This window comes from Vipera berus (genome assembly GCF_964194415.1).
Source record: "Vipera berus genome assembly, chromosome: 3".
NCBI lineage: Eukaryota > Metazoa > Chordata > Lepidosauria > Squamata > Viperidae > Vipera > Vipera berus.
In genome coordinates this window covers 163,455,905-163,474,424 of record NC_138204.1, presented here as the reverse complement: position 1 = coordinate 163,474,424, position 18,520 = coordinate 163,455,905, and the positions used below count along the sequence as shown (strand labels likewise).

The 18,520-nt window shown below is 35.4% G+C and overlaps 1 protein-coding gene across 2 annotated transcripts in view; it reads left to right on the top strand.

Annotated features, from left to right (window-relative positions):
• Positions 1-18,520, top strand: part of LDLRAD4 (low density lipoprotein receptor class A domain containing 4) — a 294,973-nt gene that overhangs the window by 209,157 nt on the left and 67,296 nt on the right. The window lies entirely within an intron of this gene.

Here is an 18,520-nt window from a genome sequence, read left to right as displayed (position 1 = left end):
GTAGTCCAGTATTTGAAGGGCTGCCACAAAGAAGAGGGGGTCACATTATTCACCAAAGCACCAGAGGGAAAAATGAGAAACAATGGTTGGAAACTGATCAAAGTGAGAAGCAACCTGGAATTAAGTAGATATTTCCTGACAGTGAGGACAATTAACCAGTGGAACTGCTTACCCCCAGAAATCATGGGCGCTCCATCACTGGAGCTTTTAAAGTGACTAAACAGTCGCTTGTCTGAGATGGTATAAGTTCTCCTGTTTGAGCAGGGGGCTGGACTAGAAGACCTCCAAGGTCCAATTCTATTCTATTCTATTCTATTCTATTCTATTCTATTCTATTCTATTCTATTCTATTCTATTCTATTCTATTCTATTCTATTCTATTCTATTCTATTCTATTCTATTCTATTCTATTCTATTCTATTCTATTCTATTCTATTCTATTCAAGTTCTGAGCCTGCTGCCTACACTGCCATGCTGGTGATCTGTCAGGAAAATTGCCTGCAATATTTCTTGTTCATATGCCATACAAAATTCTGCTTTACCAAAACCGGATGAGTTTGCTGTTGATGATGTTTTTACTAATGATGAGTTAAAGCATATCTGATTGTTATGTTATAGTTTTAAGAGACTGTCCAATCAGATCATAATAATGATACCACTGCATTTTGTAAAATTAAAAGTCTAAAGTACAAATTGGAGGGTATATATACTTCCTATATATAAGATTCCACAAGAACTCTTGTACAATCTAGATTTTTATCAAGCCATTATTATTTTATTTTATTTTATTAATTTTATCAGTAACTCAAGTCAACGAGCATACATAATACTCCCTCCTCTATTTTCCTGCTTTTTTGAAGAACAATTCTGTTTATTAAATGTCCTAACTCAGGAAATGGATTTTAGAAATATAAATACTCCTGAAATATAGGAGCATTCTTGGTAAGCTGCCCAAAGTCTTTTGATTGCAGTGTTATTTAATAAATAGAGTGAAAAGTTTCAGTTATTAGATAAATTGCAATTGGCTGGGATCTTTCATAGAACTAGAATTTCAAGTCATCCAACAAAATGGTTTAGGGAAGTCAAAAGAATGTACTTTGTACATTCTTGAAAATTAAAGAATATGTTGTTGCTACAGGGTGCCCTTTTGGGAAGTTGGCTATGGTGACTTTCAAAAGGCACTAACAACATAATAAAAACTATATTGGATCAGATCAAAGGCCTGTCCGGTCCAGTATTCTATTCTTCCAGTGGTTAACTGCAAGCCTATGTGAATCTCATCAAGAATGGGCATAATAACATTACTTGTGTACAAAAAGAATAGGCAAGTGCCGAGAATCATTATTCTTCTGTTGTAATTGCAGCTGTTTCCACAAATTTTCTATTTGTGCATCTGTTAGTCATGTACATAGGTACATATATATTTATGTGCTGTAAATGGAGCATTTTGAAGCTCAACAGATATTCGGTATATCTCTTATGGTGAATACATTTTTTATCCCATTTAATTTCTAAGACCAATCCTTGAAATCAGTAATGCTCTTCTGGCTATTTTTTTAAGAGATAAAAGAGAAGCAAATTGCTAACATCATAAAGCTATACATCTATTATTTTACTATTGGATGATAGTGCAATAGTAAAATTGTTGGGTTGTTAGTGGTTTTTGAACTTGCTTCTCTTCCTTCTGTTACCAGGCTAGATAATGTCTTCAGGGCATGAGGGATTGGAGTCTAGTAGCTGTTTGCATATGGTAGCTTGTCATACTTACTTTGACTAGGGTATTGTTCTTTATTTCTTCTGGGTGGGACATTGCTTTGTTCTTCTATTTCTGGTGCTTATTCCTGCTTGTTTGGGTACTGCAAATAAAGCTAGCCTTGGGTCTGCGGGATTCAAAGTTGATTTCTTCTTTTGGTGGTGAAGCAGGTCATTGTTTCCAGTTGGGTACCAGTTTTATTTTTAGTAGAACAGTAGCAGCAGTTATATACTCTTGTGTGACACCAAGTAGAGAAAAGTACACCATTGGTAACATTCTATGGTTCAAGATAGGTGTTTTTCATAGCCTTTTTTCCATAGTCCTTGCCTGTATTGTTTGGGATCTCTTGCCTGTGAAACATTTACTCTGTCATTACTCCCCTACTTTACTGCACATATGTGAATCCAATCTTTTTATTTTGTTTCTAAGCGTAAAGCAATATTTTAAGAAATTCAGTAATTATCCTAAAATATGGCCACACAAAATTTGTCAGTTTAATATTAGTTACAGCTCTGACAAGTCTGGATGCTTTTTTCAATCATGCGGCCAATGGTTAGAATGAGCTTTAGGAACACTGGAATCTCAGTGGTGTTGCACTTAACAGTTTTTGTGTCATGAGGTTTTGTACATGCTTGCTTTTAGTTTAAAGGGAATGAATATTGTTCTGTTTGATACCAGAGTCTTCCAAATGAGGTCTAAATCTGAAAGTTGTAACTGTTATTGTGAAATTAACGGCCGCTTTAATAGCTGCTTTATACATTTACTATAGATGGTGAGGTTTGGTTTTTATGTTTCATGGAAAATGAGTGACAGCTCTGACAGCTTTCTATTTTGTATGAAATCTGCTGTCTATTATTCATACTGAGAGGTCAATCAAAGATCAGTCATTAATTTTTCTTTGCTCATATTTCATTTCATACTGTGTCTAGCAAGATATTATTTAAATGTTTGAATGATTTGCATTTTTCCTTCCTACTCACCTCCCACTCTCAACATTTTAATGTTTCTTTAATAACCAAGCAAATCTTTATTCAGTGAGTTTGCAATACATAACTTCAAAAGAGAATTCACACAATTCACACAAAATGGCTTCCATTTCTCAAACTCAAACTTACATGTAACTCTCTCTCTCTCTCTCTCTCTCTCTCTGTGTGTGTGTGTGTGTGTGTGTGTGTGTGTGTATTTGTGTGTGTATTGCTTTCTGACCAATTTCTGCTCTAGCATGTATCTAGTTGTTTTATGTGTGCTTGTTGGCAGTAATGAACTGCCCTCTGGATAAATCTTACTTAAATATTCTGTTCCTAAAGATGATTTCAAAACAAAGTTAAAAATGCCTATGTGCACATTTAAAAAAAAGATAGCTACCATTTTTGTCCAGGATCAGAACTATGGCACATGGAGAGAGAGATTTTAAGTTTTTGTCTACATATGGTTCAAGTGAAAATTACCCAATCGAACTGCTGCTATTTTCATGGGGGAAAGCCCCATTGGAAATATTGGCTTTCCCAGTTGATTGGACATCTTGAAAAAATAGGAAGGTTGAAACATACCACTGAAGTTTTTTTTTAAATACTGCATTATAATGAATCCAGACTCTGAATAAATCTTCATATGTTATACAGCAGGCATGTCAAACTGCTAATCTGTGGGCCAGATGCGTCAAGCCAAAACGGCGCCCACCCTATTGCCGGCAATGGGAGAAAAAGTCTTGATACGTCACGCGAAGTCACGTGACGTTGCGAGTTTGACATGCCTGTTATACAGGAATAACTAGTGATAGATGGCAAAACTGGATCTATCTATCTAAGTTACATACATTTGGACAACCAGTAGAGGAGAGCATAGAGTTGCCGAGGAGGGGGTATTTATAACTCTGCCACTTAGCAGTTGACAAGATTTTTTTCAGGTCATATGTCTAGGCCTATCAAAACCAACTTCAATTAAATTCTAGCTCAGTGATAGAATGCATAGGGATGGCTTCACTTTTACTGGTTAGTGCTAGTCAAAACTTTAATTTAAGACTCTGGAAACCGCATGTAACAGAATAAACGGATGTTGGTTCTTGTCCGGTCAAAGCACAAAGACAACACACTGAAAGCCAATTGAATCCAATCCTTTATTTGCTAATGGACAGAATCTTGCCAAACTAAAGGTATAATACTCTACCCTAATAAATATATCAGGCAAGATGGGTGGCTAATTAATTAATTAATTAATTCTGAGATATTCTAGCATATGGATACTCTGAACCTCTTACCCCCTTCCCCATCTAGCTCGGGACTTTGCAATCTCTTAATTTAGGCTTCTCTCTGAAATATATCTCCTCTTCCCTGAGTAAGTTCTGTGCTGCCAAGATTCCCCTCCACTGCTTCTCCAGGTGCACATTCCATCACAATTCTCCTTTCTCTGTGGTCTTGTCAGTGTTGACAGGGGAAAGATTGACCTCTCTGGGCTGGGAACATTTAATCTTGTCTTCCATATGGGGTTAAATTTTCCTCTTTGTGACTGGTGTAATGTAGGGATCTTATTAATCTCTCAGCTCCTGGAAAAAGTGCAAGTGGCAGCTGTAGCTAAGAAAGCCTTTACACAAATCTGTTTTCTGCCTCAATTGCACCGTTACTTGCACCCTTAAAGTTAGTCACTCTTTTCTCACCTTGGGCATTATTACTTTTATACACTCTATAGGGAACTGCTTTTAAAACTATTTGGATTAAGATTTACAGTGTGTTAAAAATTAGCAGTTGGAAATATTCTGATGGAACAGAAAGTTACATATGAAAACATTAAGAGCAATTAAAAAATATCCAATCTCATGACTAAGAGGCAATTGCAATACTCCAGCCTTCCTATATTGAAGGATCAGCTGGGATTATCCAAACTTCCTAAAATGCAAAAGGAAAGGGCTGATTATACAATTTCAGTTTCCGTCAAAGAAGATTAGAAAAAGAAAGAAAATAAGTGTTGCTATTCAGGAGAGAAGTACCAGTGTAGGAAAACTTGGTTCACTGCCTGACTTCTTAAATGTAAAGTAGATTGATTTAACAGAACAAAATGGAAATTATGAGTCATGTACATATACACTTCTTTGCACATAAAAATACCTCCTTTTTGGACCTGTGGTGCTAACAGATTGAAGAAATGTAGCAAACATGATACCACATTAGTGTGGTATCATGATTAAGATTCAGATGCAAGCTCACCTTCGGCCATGGGTGCTCACTGGGGTGACTTGCTAGTCACTCTGTCCCAGCCCAGCCTACCTTGTATATTTGATTTTGTGGAGGAAAATGATAGGAGGCAGTTGTATGGAGACTGAGTTGAGGTCCTGAAGGAAAATTGGGATATCAGTGTTACAAGCAAGCAAACAAAGAAATAAAATACACTATTGGTGGCATCAACACGATCCCAAAGTGACTAAGTATCTAAAAATAGCAAGTCAATCAGTACAGGATCCTTTCTCACTGCCCTCCCACTCAAGACCTATTTAACTCATTTAATGGTACAGAATGCAGCCGCGAGAGTTGTGTTGGGAGTCTCCCGATACTCCCATGTCACACCTCTGCTCCGTGAGCTGCATTGGTTACCAGTTGTCTTCCGGGTGAGATTCAAGGTGCTAGTAATGGTGTTTAAAGCCCTTCATGGCAGGGGTCCGGAGTACCTTAGGGAACACCTGCTGCCGGCGTCTACTTCCCTCCGCCCTGTGCGTTCCCACAGAGAGGGCCTCCTCAGGGTGCCACCGGTCAGAGAATGTCGACTGGTGGCCCCCAGGGGGAGATCCTTCTCTGTGGGCGCCCCGGAGCTATGGAACCAGTTACCGGTTGAGCTCCGGACGGCGCCCGATCTTCGCTCCTTTCGCCGCGATCTGAAAACATACTTGTTCGAGCAAGCCGGCCTGGCCTGAGGGGGGATTGGTGGGTTTTTTTACTATTTTTATTGGGGGTTTTTTATTATGTATTACTGTATTTTTAATTGGGCATGTATTTAATTATCTTTTATCTTTTGTAAATCTCTGTGTTTTATTCTTGCCCTGTACACCGCCCTGAGTCCTTCGGGAGAAGGGCGGTATAGAAATATTAATAAATTAAAATTAAATTAAATTAATTCCCAGCTATTGTGTATTAGTAGTGTTTTATTGGAAGAGAGATTTCGTTTGGTGAACGTATCTTGTCCTAAACTGGGAGGTGGGGGTGGTGAACACCCTGAGAAGAAAGTCTTAAAAAAATACCCACCAACATAAAAAGGGATCTGATGTACGTGTCTGTATCTCTAGTAAGCAGCTATCAGGGCCAGAACATCCACCCATCAATTAATTGGAAGAATTAATTCCCCCAAATTAGCAAGCCAATGTTTTTTGATGGGGCATTTTTTTTTAAACTCAGAACGAGATTGATTTGAAAAGCAGGGGGTGGGTGGAGTGGTCTGTCTTTCTTTCTCTTTTTCTTTCCATTTAAACACAATTACCTCACTACATTAAATCAAAAGTGTAACTAAACCTCCCAAAAAAATCGATTCTAAAATGGGAATCAAGACTGTTACAGTTGCCTGAGACTCATGTGGGCAAATAATTACTTCCAGTTACCAACACTCTAGCAGAAGCACCTGCCCAGTGGGGAATCCAGTAGATTGCTCACCATGCCATCTGCTTCTTAAATGCCTGTTGTTTTGCTCCAAAATACCACCAAATTAAGCCAGCAGTACTAGGGACATGACTGGTCTGTTTTGGCTTAGGTAGAAGACTTCCAGACATAACATCCCAATCTTTTGTTATGGGAGCAAGACAGCTTCCAGTAACAGCACCTAAGCTGGCATGAAACACCTCTAACAATTTCTACCAAAATAAATCCAAGCCAAAAGAACTGGAACATTCACATTTTGTATTATGTACAAGCTGCTCAAAACAGCTGTCCCATGAATGAGATGGTTGTGTCAGAACTATTTTGCACAGCTCTGCATCTACAATCCAGACCAAAGGAAGTGACTGTTTTAAAACTGAGTGTTTTCACGTTGGTTATAGTCATGCCAAATTTTATAGGGGATTTATTTAAAAGTAAATGAGCATTACACGAGTCAGACCCACTAATCTTTTTCTCTTAAAGAAAAATTAGGGAGTTAAGCGGCTTTATTTGAAGAAAACAAAATTGATATGTGATATCATGAGCAATGCACCTTTCCCCCCCCCCCAGATGGAAATAGGCAATCAAATGCATTTTCTGAATTCCCTTCCTCTCTTTTCTAACATAACTAACACATTTTCTGAAAGTCATCAGTCTTAGTTGAAAGCTAGTTTTGTTTATGCAGCAGGTTGCTAAATATATTTACAGTCCTTTCCAGAAGTTTAATAGGGGATTCGACTAGGGTAATTTATTAGTCTGCTTTGAAAAAGCTGCTGTTTGAAATTTAAGTAAATCTGTCTGTGCTATTTGCAGAAATGCTAGAAATACTCTTACTTCAACGATAGAAAAGGAAATCTAATCATTTGGACATACAGTGTCATTAGTGTAGTTTCTATAGTTTTAATGACATGTGAAGCAAGACTGGTCTGAAAGGAAAAAAAATATTTTGTTGATCTCTAAATTACTGAGACATTTAAGGACAGAGTCTCCTTAACTTTGATGAAAAACTGTTTTTAAATAAAAATATTAAGACACATCTAAAATGCTAGATAAATTAATATTGATTAATCAGTTAATTGAACCTCCTTTTAAATGTTACTATTTAAAATTGAAAACCTGAAAGTAAGAATGAGAAGTGTCAAGTGTTCTTATTCCTCCTGATAACCCACTCAGCCCCCCTCCTATGATGTCATTCCATCTCTGGGGAGCTTCTTCAACCAACTGTTTCAGCACTTGTGGACTCCAGCCCTGAGAATATTGCCAATTCCCATTTAAAGGATTCACATGAGAAATGAGGCAGATAGTAGAAATCTTGTCCCTTTCAGCCTAATGACTCTTTTCACACTTTCTCTTTAGAGTAAATATGCGATCTGTAGATATGCATCTGGGTTCATCTGGCTAAATAAGGAGCTCACATTGGGAATAGCCTGAAATGAAATGTGGTGCATGGGAACAGCAGTTTTATTTCTGCTTTCCTCTGCATAGTTGGGATAACATCTCTCTATACATACAGACATGACAATCACACTACTTCCTTCCGATTAAGCTGAAAGAAAATGAGAAGCATAAACCAAAATAAATTAAAGGCAAGAGATAAGGTGGGAAACCAAAATAGAACTAATCTAGTTTATACCAGTAGCATTAGTTGTAGCTCTCCTTACTTTTCTATGCTTGAAAATCAATCTTAATTCTGTCATATAATACCATCAATTCATACCGTACATTTTCTCATGTTCTTTAAATTTCTCACTTCTCTCCTTTTGAGGATTGCTTCAATTCCCTCTAATCCCAACTTTTTCGCTGGTTGGGAAGCTTCTTGGATGAGAAGCAAAATGGCTTAGAGAAAAAACAAGTCCAGTTTTTTGCTGATCTTTCCCTTCCTCTGGAGTAATTTAGTCTTCCTCCATATATTTATTATTTTTATTTGATCCTCATTTGGTCACTGTATGATTAAGCTATCTCAACATATTTTTCGTACTGTTCACTTATTTTTTAAATTCAGTACACATTTGTTTACCTACTGTCAATTCATTCCTGATTCTATTGCTTGAATAGTATCTTGAATACTTCATGCAGCTTGCTTATTTTTTTCTAAGATACCCAACTCTCATTTCCATTAAACAAAGTGGGCAGAAGGACTTTATACACAGTTATTTTTGCTACTTTTGACAAACAGTCAAACATAAAAGAATTAAGAGATATAAGACTTCCTTGCACTGCACCCTGCTTAATCCAAAAACATCAACTCCATATTCTTGCAAAATGTTTCATAATTCAAACCTACTCAATTTGTCATGTTTCCCCCCGAAATCAATACACTTCCTCATGTCCATATATTTCTCAGTGATCTGCCAAAGAGCAAAAACCTGGTCTGCACATATTTGACCTAGCGTAAGGATTCCCTAATGGGCATGTCCTCATATGTCCATTATCACCTCTCAATCAGAACATCACGAAACACCTTTCCCAGGCATGTGAAACACCTTATAATTTTTACTTTTATTCTTGTAAAAGAAAACAATAACAGCATTCTTCTAATCATCAACCATGTATGTACATTAAACAAGTCAGTCACATCAATTCACATCAATATTTTAACATTTCTTCAGGTACACTATTTCCCCATATCTGTAGCCTTGCCATTTTTCAAAGTATTACTTCCCTTTCATCAGGTTTTTTTCCCTTGGATACTAACATTTATAGCATACATTTCAATTTTACTCTTCAACGTATCACTTTTATGTTCATAGCAATCTGCAAATTATGCCTTCCAGCATTCCCTTATTTTGATTTCATCCCAAATGATTGTATTGCTTCTATTCTTTATATAACTCACTCTGCTGGAGGCTCCTTTTCATCTGCTTCCAAAACTTTTTATTTTTTCATCAAAACTGCTCTGTACAGTGATATAAACCATTTGTATTTTCTGGGGGTTGGGAGCAGGTTATATTCAAGTAATAAGTGTACAAAAGCCTTTTATGTAGCAGGTAAAAGTAGGGGAAAAAAGGAAATGCAGTAGTTTTTGGTATTGTATGGAGCGTTATGGTTCTGACTGACCAAATGTAATCCAAATTATCTCAACTGCACTAAAAAGCATTGTTGAATTGGTGCTTATGGGAGCCTGATGGCATTTGCGGCCCAGCTTGAGAGCTTGGCCCCATTTGGGGAACTTTGGAGAAGACGAGTTCAATTCTCCCCCCAAATTGACACCCTGATTTTCTTTGCCCTTTAATCTTAATTATTTCTTGTTCTTTTTGGCTATGTTCTTTCCAGTTGTCTTTTCCTCTCGGTATACATTATCTAATATCTTTGTCTTATCTTAATTTTGTTTGCATTATTTTCTGATATATACCTTTTTTTTTCTCCATAGCTTTTTTTCAGTTCATTATTTCATCAAGCAGGTTTCCCTTTATTGAAATTCTGTAACACTTTATTAAAATAACTTTTTCCAAAGCTGCTTTCACACAATCTTTCCTTACAGCCACTCTTCATTTATGTTGTTGTGAGATGAATTTATTTTCTAATGCCTTTTTTAAAAAAACGATTGCTTAGGATTTTACTTTCCTGCAGTCTTTCTTCTTGTACTCTTATTATCTTCATGTATTTTTCTTCTGTGTATAATGTGCTTTTTTCAAAATCCATTGTTAACACTAATAAAAATGTTCCATATTTAGAACCTGTAATTATTGTTATATTTTTGCTAATTGTTTTATTCTTTCATCATAAGCAATCCAGTTAATTATGTTTTTCTGTTCATTCCTTTTCCATGTATACGCACAAATAGACTTATATTTAAAACATAAGACTATTATTAACCTTATTTGTTCTCAGGACTCTCAATAAGCCGGTCACTTTTCATCTCTTTCCTATCCATCTGTTAATTTAATGGTTTTTTTAAAAAAAAAATCAGCATTCCCGCTGATGCATGTAAGACACACACAGAGACACACACACACCTATTTGTTTAAAAGGAATTTGAAATGGCACATCTCCCCGCCCCGCTTGCAGTTTATTTAGGGCTTGTGCTCTCTCCTGAAACATAAATAATAAACCACGCATGATCTTTCAAATAATTTTTACTTCTTTCTTGCAATTAAAAAACACAATAAATGAAAATTTAAATATATTAATTTAAATTTAAATAAACTTATGTATTATCATGTATAAATATGATACTTGATTTTGCTCAAAATACAGAGAATATCGCACTCTGTTTAATAACCTGGAGAGCACTTAATGCCAATTGTAGACTCAGGGGAAAAAAATATGTTGACGTGGTAGTTTCCCCCATTCTTAGTCCCTCCTAGAATCTGAGCTGCATCTCATAAGATTTCCCAAACAGCATAGCTATTGCTGAGCATTTGGGGTGTTGAATCCGCCACTTGAGGGAGGTTCAGATTGGGTGAAACTCAATATACAGTATGGTAATTAGTCAAGAACAGAAAAGACTGCTTCTACTCTTCTTTTTAGAAGCTGATGCTGACCCTGAGTTTCTCTGCTACCTGTTCCCTGAATTATAAATTATAAAGGATATTTTGTTGTTACTTTAAAAATGGACTGCTTTCTTGTCCATCCAAATACGTTTTTATGTTATTTCCCCATAGCCTAGCTTTTGAAATATTTGGTGAATTTGAGATAAAGGTAGTGTAAAAATTATGCACTTTGTAAAAATCTTTCTGAAATTTTTTCTTTACATCTGACAAAATGTTTACTATGAGGAATTTGACAATTTAATTTTCTGGGGGGAAAAGTCCTTTATCTTTCAGGTTTTGTCTTGGCAGTGTTTATTAATATTTTTGTAAGTTGTTTCTGTCAATGAGCTAATAAATACAGATTTATAAAGACCAAACTTTTAGGATCTGTCATATACAATATGTTAAAATTTACATTTGAGCAATTAATCATTACTTATATATTTTGTTTGAATTTACACTGTTAGTGTCTATTAAAATGAAGGTGAATTCATAAGGGTGCCATATTCAATAGGCATTAATGTTTTATGAATCTATTAGTTTCCACTGTATTAAACCATTGGATCATGGGTTCAAATCCTATTCCATTAAATTGTTTATTCGATATTACATTGTTAGTATCCTTCTGCTGCTGTTGTGCTGTCCAAATTGCCCTAATAGCCCACAACAAATTGTTATTCACCACACTGAGCATTACAACTTTATAACCTTTGTAAATATATTTATAGGAGGAAAAAAGAATTAAACCAAGTTGTAAATGATGGGCAATGATGGGCAAGAATGTACATTTTCACATAAGCTAGAACCCTTAAAGGTTGTTGGGGGCAATAAGCTGACTTTGTAATAATGCCGCTTGGGGGGCCGAAAGCCCTAATAAGCAGGCATATACATAGAATGAAGGCTATTGCTAAGCACATTGATTTGTGCCTTAGATTGTAAGCCGCCCTGAGTCTTCGGAGAAGGGCGGGATATACGGTAAATGGAATTAAAATAAATAAATAAAATAAAATGGAAGTGAAGGCACATTTCAAGCAAGGATGTCATATCTTTAGAGAAATTTAAGTTAGGACCGACCAGTACAAAGGTGGATTAAACACATTAGATGCAGAACTAATTACATTTCCAACAAATTTTTTATATAGAACAGAAACCTCAATAGTTATTGGGGAAATTATCAATAGTTATTGGTTGAATTCTGAAACTTGCCATGTTAGTGAAACATTAAAAATTATACAGATCCTTATAATAATGTTTGAACAATTTGGTAATTGTTCATGATGTTTCTCATTTTATGAAAACATAGAGCAAATTCTGAGTTGGTTTATTTTAATTTATTTTTGTTGGAAAGTAATAATCTAAATACAATTTTTCAGTTATTCTATGTTACTTGAGCTAATTACCTTTGTTTTTACTGGACTTTTTAATTTAAAAATGCTATAATATTACAGAATGCCCATATGGTATAAAATGAGGTGTAAAATCCACATTGCGAATGTGTTTATTTTTTCCCACAGGAGCTCTATAAAGTATAATTAGTACTCCTTATGAGATACGAAGTTATAAATAAATGTATCATGGTATTAGGTAAGAATAATTTGCTGTACTTGTTCAAATTTTTGTTATCTTTCTCTTCTGTATAGCCTACTTGAAATTAAATGTGTTTAGACTGACTGATTTATAAATAAAGCTACACTTAATTCAATAAGTTATGGTTATCCAGTTTTCAACTATCACAAACTAGTTGCTATGATTTTGAATGGCCTAAATATCTAAAAATGTGGAATTTTATCTGATTAGAGCTTATATAATCAGTCTGTTCTTACCATCAACTCCTGTTTTTAAGCAATAGTGTACATAAAGAGGTGATTACAAATTAACAATGGGATTCTGTATTTTTTCTTCTTTTTTGGTCTAGAATTATTTGTGATTGTCTTTAGGTATAAATTATAAAACCTCATTTAAAATATTGTTGCAGAATTTATCATGCTATATTAAAGACGGTCTTAGATAAGCCTCACAGATTAGATTATTACTCACTAGAAAAAGGCTTGAGAAGGAATGCTCAAACTTGAGGAAGAGGTAAGTGGTGTGCAAGCTGACTGTAAACTGGTGGTGCCAAACCATCATTTAACAAGAAAACAGGCCACCCAAAGTTAATCGAAGCCTAGGGTTACAAAAGAGTTTTAAAAAAATGTAGAAAGAAAGGGTTATTATTTTTTATTATTTTGTTATTATTATAGATATTTTGTTATTCTGTACTTATTTGAAATATCTGCTTTGGCATAAAATATAAGCAGTACTGTAGGACAGCCATAGGAAAGCCATAATTTTATTCACTTTGTACAGGCAGAAACCTCACACAGATACAGTACAGATAAGGAATCCAAAACAACAGGTTTCGTTATTGAAACCCTGATATTTTCTAAAGTATAAGACTTTCTCTGCATTCCTAGTAAGTCTATAAGGTCATGTCTATCTATAAACTTATCATAAGATCTCTTGGTGCATCAGCACAATATTACGCTAGATAGAACAGATTACTATCACTATGTAATACTGTTTTATACTAGCGTTGCAGATGTGTTGTGGCAGCAACAGTATGATTGCATTATACAGTACTTAGATTTCATAGGTAAATATAAGCAGTCCAATTTTGTAAAACAGTTTGTATATACTAAGTTTCTGCAATATGATATATATATTCTTTCTAGAGAGGATGGATATATCTTGCATGCAGTTATTTATTACTTGTACATATATGTGTGTATCTTGTGTTATTGCCGCTGAAGAAAAGGGTGTATTTTGTCATCGTATAGTATAAAATTTACCATTTATGCCTTGGGCTTTAGCAGTTGTTTCAGTTGCTTGTTAGGATGGGATTAACTATTGCAAAAATAAACTTTGTTTTGTTACAGTATATTGCCACCAGCAATATTATCTTGTATAGAGAGTAACATTTTTTTATTGGGCGAAAAGTTAAAAATTATGAATCTTGTAAAAATTTGAAGGAATAAGAAAATATGAAATTGGCAGAATTATAGCGAAAAGTCCTGAGATTATTGCATATATAATAATGCAATAGCATTTAGACTTATATACTGCTCCATTTATGCCGCTCCATAGTGCTTTACAGCACTCACTGACCTATGCAATGTTAGCATATATAACAATATAACAAACTCAGCGACATATAACAATGCCCATTTTTTTCTCCTATAGCAATAATCTTGTGAGCTACGTTGGGCTGAAAGAGAATAATTAGCTCAAAGTTATTCAGTGATTTTCATGGCTGACAGTGATCTTGAATTCTAGATCCCCTCAATCCTAATCCAAAATTAGAACAATTAACCAGTGGAACAATTTGCCTCCAGAAGTGGTGAATGCTCCAACAGTGGAAGTTTTTAAGAGGAGACTGGACAGCCATTTGCCTGAAATGGTATAGGGTTTCCTGCCTGAGCAGGGGGTTGGACTAGATGACCTCAAAGGTACCTTCCAACTTATTATTATTATTATTATTATTATTATTATTATTATTATTATTATTATTATTATTATTATTATTATTATTATTATTATTATTATTATTATTAAAGTTTCACCAATATCACAGTGGCTTTAAGTCTCACATTATTTTGTGGTCGGTTTATCCTAGTAGGCGGAGAGCCTAACTAACCTTCAGCTTTTAGAACATGCACATTTCACATTTATTCTGGCACTACTCCTATTTTTAATAACTAAGCCACTGTTTTCACTGTGGTTCTTCTTTTCCTCAGTCCCATACTCCAGATAGAGGTAGTCCTCAATTAACAAATCATTTGCTCAGCAATTGTATGAAATTATGATGGTGCTGAATGAATAAATTTAAGACCCGTGCACAAAGTTATGACCATTGCAGCACCCCCAAGATCACATGATTGTGATCTGGGTGCTTGGCAACCCATTCACACTTGGTAACCCATTCAGCCCAACCCCTCTTGCCCCCCCCCAGGAAAGACGTTTCGCTGTGCACAAAGGGCTAAGGAGCTGTCTACCCTCACGTGGCAGGCAGCTTTTTGCTCCGTCCACTTAACAACCATTGCTGTCATTGAGTGAAGTGGTCACATGCGCATCTCCCTTAATGATTATAATGAGCCCAAAATTCCAGGCTCAGTTGTAGTTATTAGCTATGGCTACCTGTTTTTGTAAATTTTTGATAAATATGCTCTGATATAAAGCTGAGTATGACATTAACATATGAACCTTAGTACAATGGATTTTCCCCATAATTTCCCATTCACTTCAGCATTGGAAACTGTTTTGCTAGACACTGGCACTGCACAAGCTGAATTTTCATTGGCATGGGCTACATCAGCTGACCTATTATAAACTACCTGATACATCAGAAGTTTTTAGAGCCTATATCCTTTCCTTTGCCGATACTATGATCAAATTGTTTCAGCTTTTCATGAAGTGTCTTAATGTTAATATCAATACTTTAAATAAAAATTGAGAACCAGCTTGAAGGCCCAGCTGGTCACAGGAATACTTTTATAGCAAATAACACAGATTTATATTGCTTGGGCAGCTGTTCCCTTGTCACAAGACAGGAGAGTTGTTGTCATATTCCTAGACATTTTAAGACAATGCACAATGGTATTAATGTGACAGGCATGAACTGTAGAATACTCTTATGTATCACACTGAATTAGATGAACATGGACTAAATTAGGCTATAATTTGTTTCGTTTTATTTGCAATCACCGCCCTCTTGATTTTAAGCTTTGCAAATGGACTGTAGACCACAAGCAAAGACATATCATTTTAGAACAGCTTCATAATTGGACTTTTTAACGCATCTCTATGGCCATAACTGCAGAAGGATGTAATGTAGTACCTAGTGAGGTTATGACTATCCCTGTGTCTTCCGGAGAACTGAGTAGTAACTGAACTTCCAGGCTAGAAACCCTGCATTTCTGTGTATCTTAGGTATCTTCAAAGTGTTGTATATTTTATACAATGGATTGTAATTGACAAATAGTTCCTGATTCTTAATTCAAAATACATTGCATTGTAAAGTCCCATAAATATTAGATACGGTAGTTTTCTTATCGAATTATGATTGCATTTAGAACAACTTTTGGAATCCTCCTCAAATCCCCCGGCTCCATCTGAAGTAAATGAGTTGGGATGAAGAATTGATTGGAAAAATGGCCCAAGACATCCTGGCTTGTATTTGCAGTTTATCAAATTATTTTTCTAAATTCCCATAGCATCTTAATCTGCATATTTTCCACATAACATCTTTGAAAGTCCTCAGGCCTTTTGATATTTTGTAATTTTAATTCTGTTATTTTATCTATCTAATTACAATATTTATTTCGCTGCTTTTTATAATGATATTATTCTATATATTATTATAAGCCAATCTGATACACTTTAATTGAAGGATAGCATAAACATCTCTAAAATGTCAGATAAATACAGTAGTTATCTTAGGATCAACTTGTAAGTTAAAAATACAAAAGAAATAGCATCTCGAGTTGGTAGATCTGGATATGACTCCTACCGAGTACATGTTGGCTACAAAGCTACAAAGATTTTTTCCCCCACAGTTTGTTTATATTGGTATCATAGTAAATGATGATGTTAAGTAGAAAAGACTGGATATTCCTCACTATTCTTCAACTCTTTGGCATTGTTTATGTGAGGGAGATGAGACAAATAAACAAATAAATAAATACAAAGACGTTCTGTTAGCAACTGACTGCATATCACTTAGCAACATCAATATTTTTGTGCACAAATAAATGTCTCCAGCTCCATGCAGGTTAGACGAGTGTATGCACTATACGTCTATGTGATACTGACCTTGTATGCAGAAAGGTCAGCTTGCCCAGTTGATTATTGGCTAGTTCTTAATTTGGTTGTCTAGACATTTTGTTCACCGAGAATGAAAGGCAGGCTTTTAAAGATATGAGGATAGAGATTAAGATAAACCAAGAACAGAAAATAACAAACTTGTACATTTTTTCTTTTTAAAAAACCCACAGATATTATCATGATTATTCTCTCTCTCTCTCTCTCTCTCTCTCTCTCTCTCTCTCTCTCTCTCTCTCTCTCTCTCTGTGTGTGTGTGTGTGTGTGTGTGTGTGTCTGTGTGTGTGTGTGTGTGTGTGTAAAGAAATAAAAGTAAATATAAAATTTCAAGTGAATTAGATTCTTTAAAATCAAAAGGCGTCTGGTAGCACCTTTTATAGCTAGCACATTTATTAAAAGGCATACTTTTTGTGAGCTACAGCTCACTTCATCACATACAGAGTGGCTAAATTGAAGTAGGGTTTAAATTGGTATGAGTTGTTTTTGTGTAGAAAGGAAGATAGGTTGGTTATGCAGATGCTAAGTTATACATGAGAAGGCTTGAAAGTACCTAATCAATTACCAATCGAACTGTATTAAAAACACAATGTGCTTGTTGAGATCTTGAGGTATTGTGTGTAAATTCAACAGTCTCTTGGTTAATCATGCTATTATAGCCTTTTTCTCCCAAAATGCTCACTTTCAGGTCTCCAGCTCTCTTGGGAAGTTGAAATGCTCTAATATTACTTAGTCCTTTTTTTGAATCCAGAGGTCCAATGTATGTCCTTAATTTTTTTATCTGAAAGTTTGTCTCATTTGCTTGATGTAGAATCCAATAAGGCTCTGCTGGCAAATGGTAGCAGATATCACATTGCAAGATAAACATGTGAAAGCCCCTTCTATCTTGTTTGTGTACGTACCTGGAGGGGCCTGTGATGGTGTAGACATACTGTATACATTTGTAGCAGGATCTGATTCCCATGTTAGTGTGATTGCCCTGTTGTCTCCTGTTGCTTTTGAGAATCTGCTTCAGATGGCATGGTTGTCTGTAAATAAGTATGGTCTTCCATTCAGTGCCTGAAAAGCGCATTGTCATTATCCAGTATGCTCCATTGCTTATTAATAGTGAGTTTGAGTGGTTTAATTTGTGAGCTGAAAGTGGCAACCAGTAGTATTTTCTTATTCTGTTTTTGTAGTCTGTCTTTTAATAAGTTCTCCTTGGGAATTGATTTGGCTCTGTTGATTTGTTTACAGTATCGATCTAGTTGAGTAAATAGTTCAGTTTCATGAATACTTGGTTTAATTGCATCAGTTGAACATTTCTATTAAGGGGGTCAGAACAAATGAATACAAAGTCACCAGTCTGTGGCTACAGACAAGGTGTGTTTTGTCAGCATCAGTGATAATGTTCTTGATGGCTAGATGTATGTTTTCAGAGGATACTGTTGTATAGTGCTCCAATATTCTTATTGGCTAAAATGATGTTATTATGGAGATTGCCCATGAAGTTCAGTTGCCTTAGAAAATCTGTGGTATCTCTTATGTAGCTGGGAGTGCTGGTATAAAACTTGATACATGGAATCTGATATTCCAGGTTTATCTGTTTCTAAATGTTAAAAAACACAGCAGCGTACATTTATCTGATACTTGCATATTTTTAAAATATAGGTATGAACTGTCTTGCAAATATGGTCTATTTAAAATATTCTGTTGATTACAGTGGAAAGTAGAATTTTGAATGCATTTGATATTTATCTGTAGAATTAAGGTAAAGGTAAAGGTTCCCCCGCACATGCGTGCTAGTCGTTTCCGACTCTAGGGGCCGGTGCTCATCTCCGTTTCAAAGC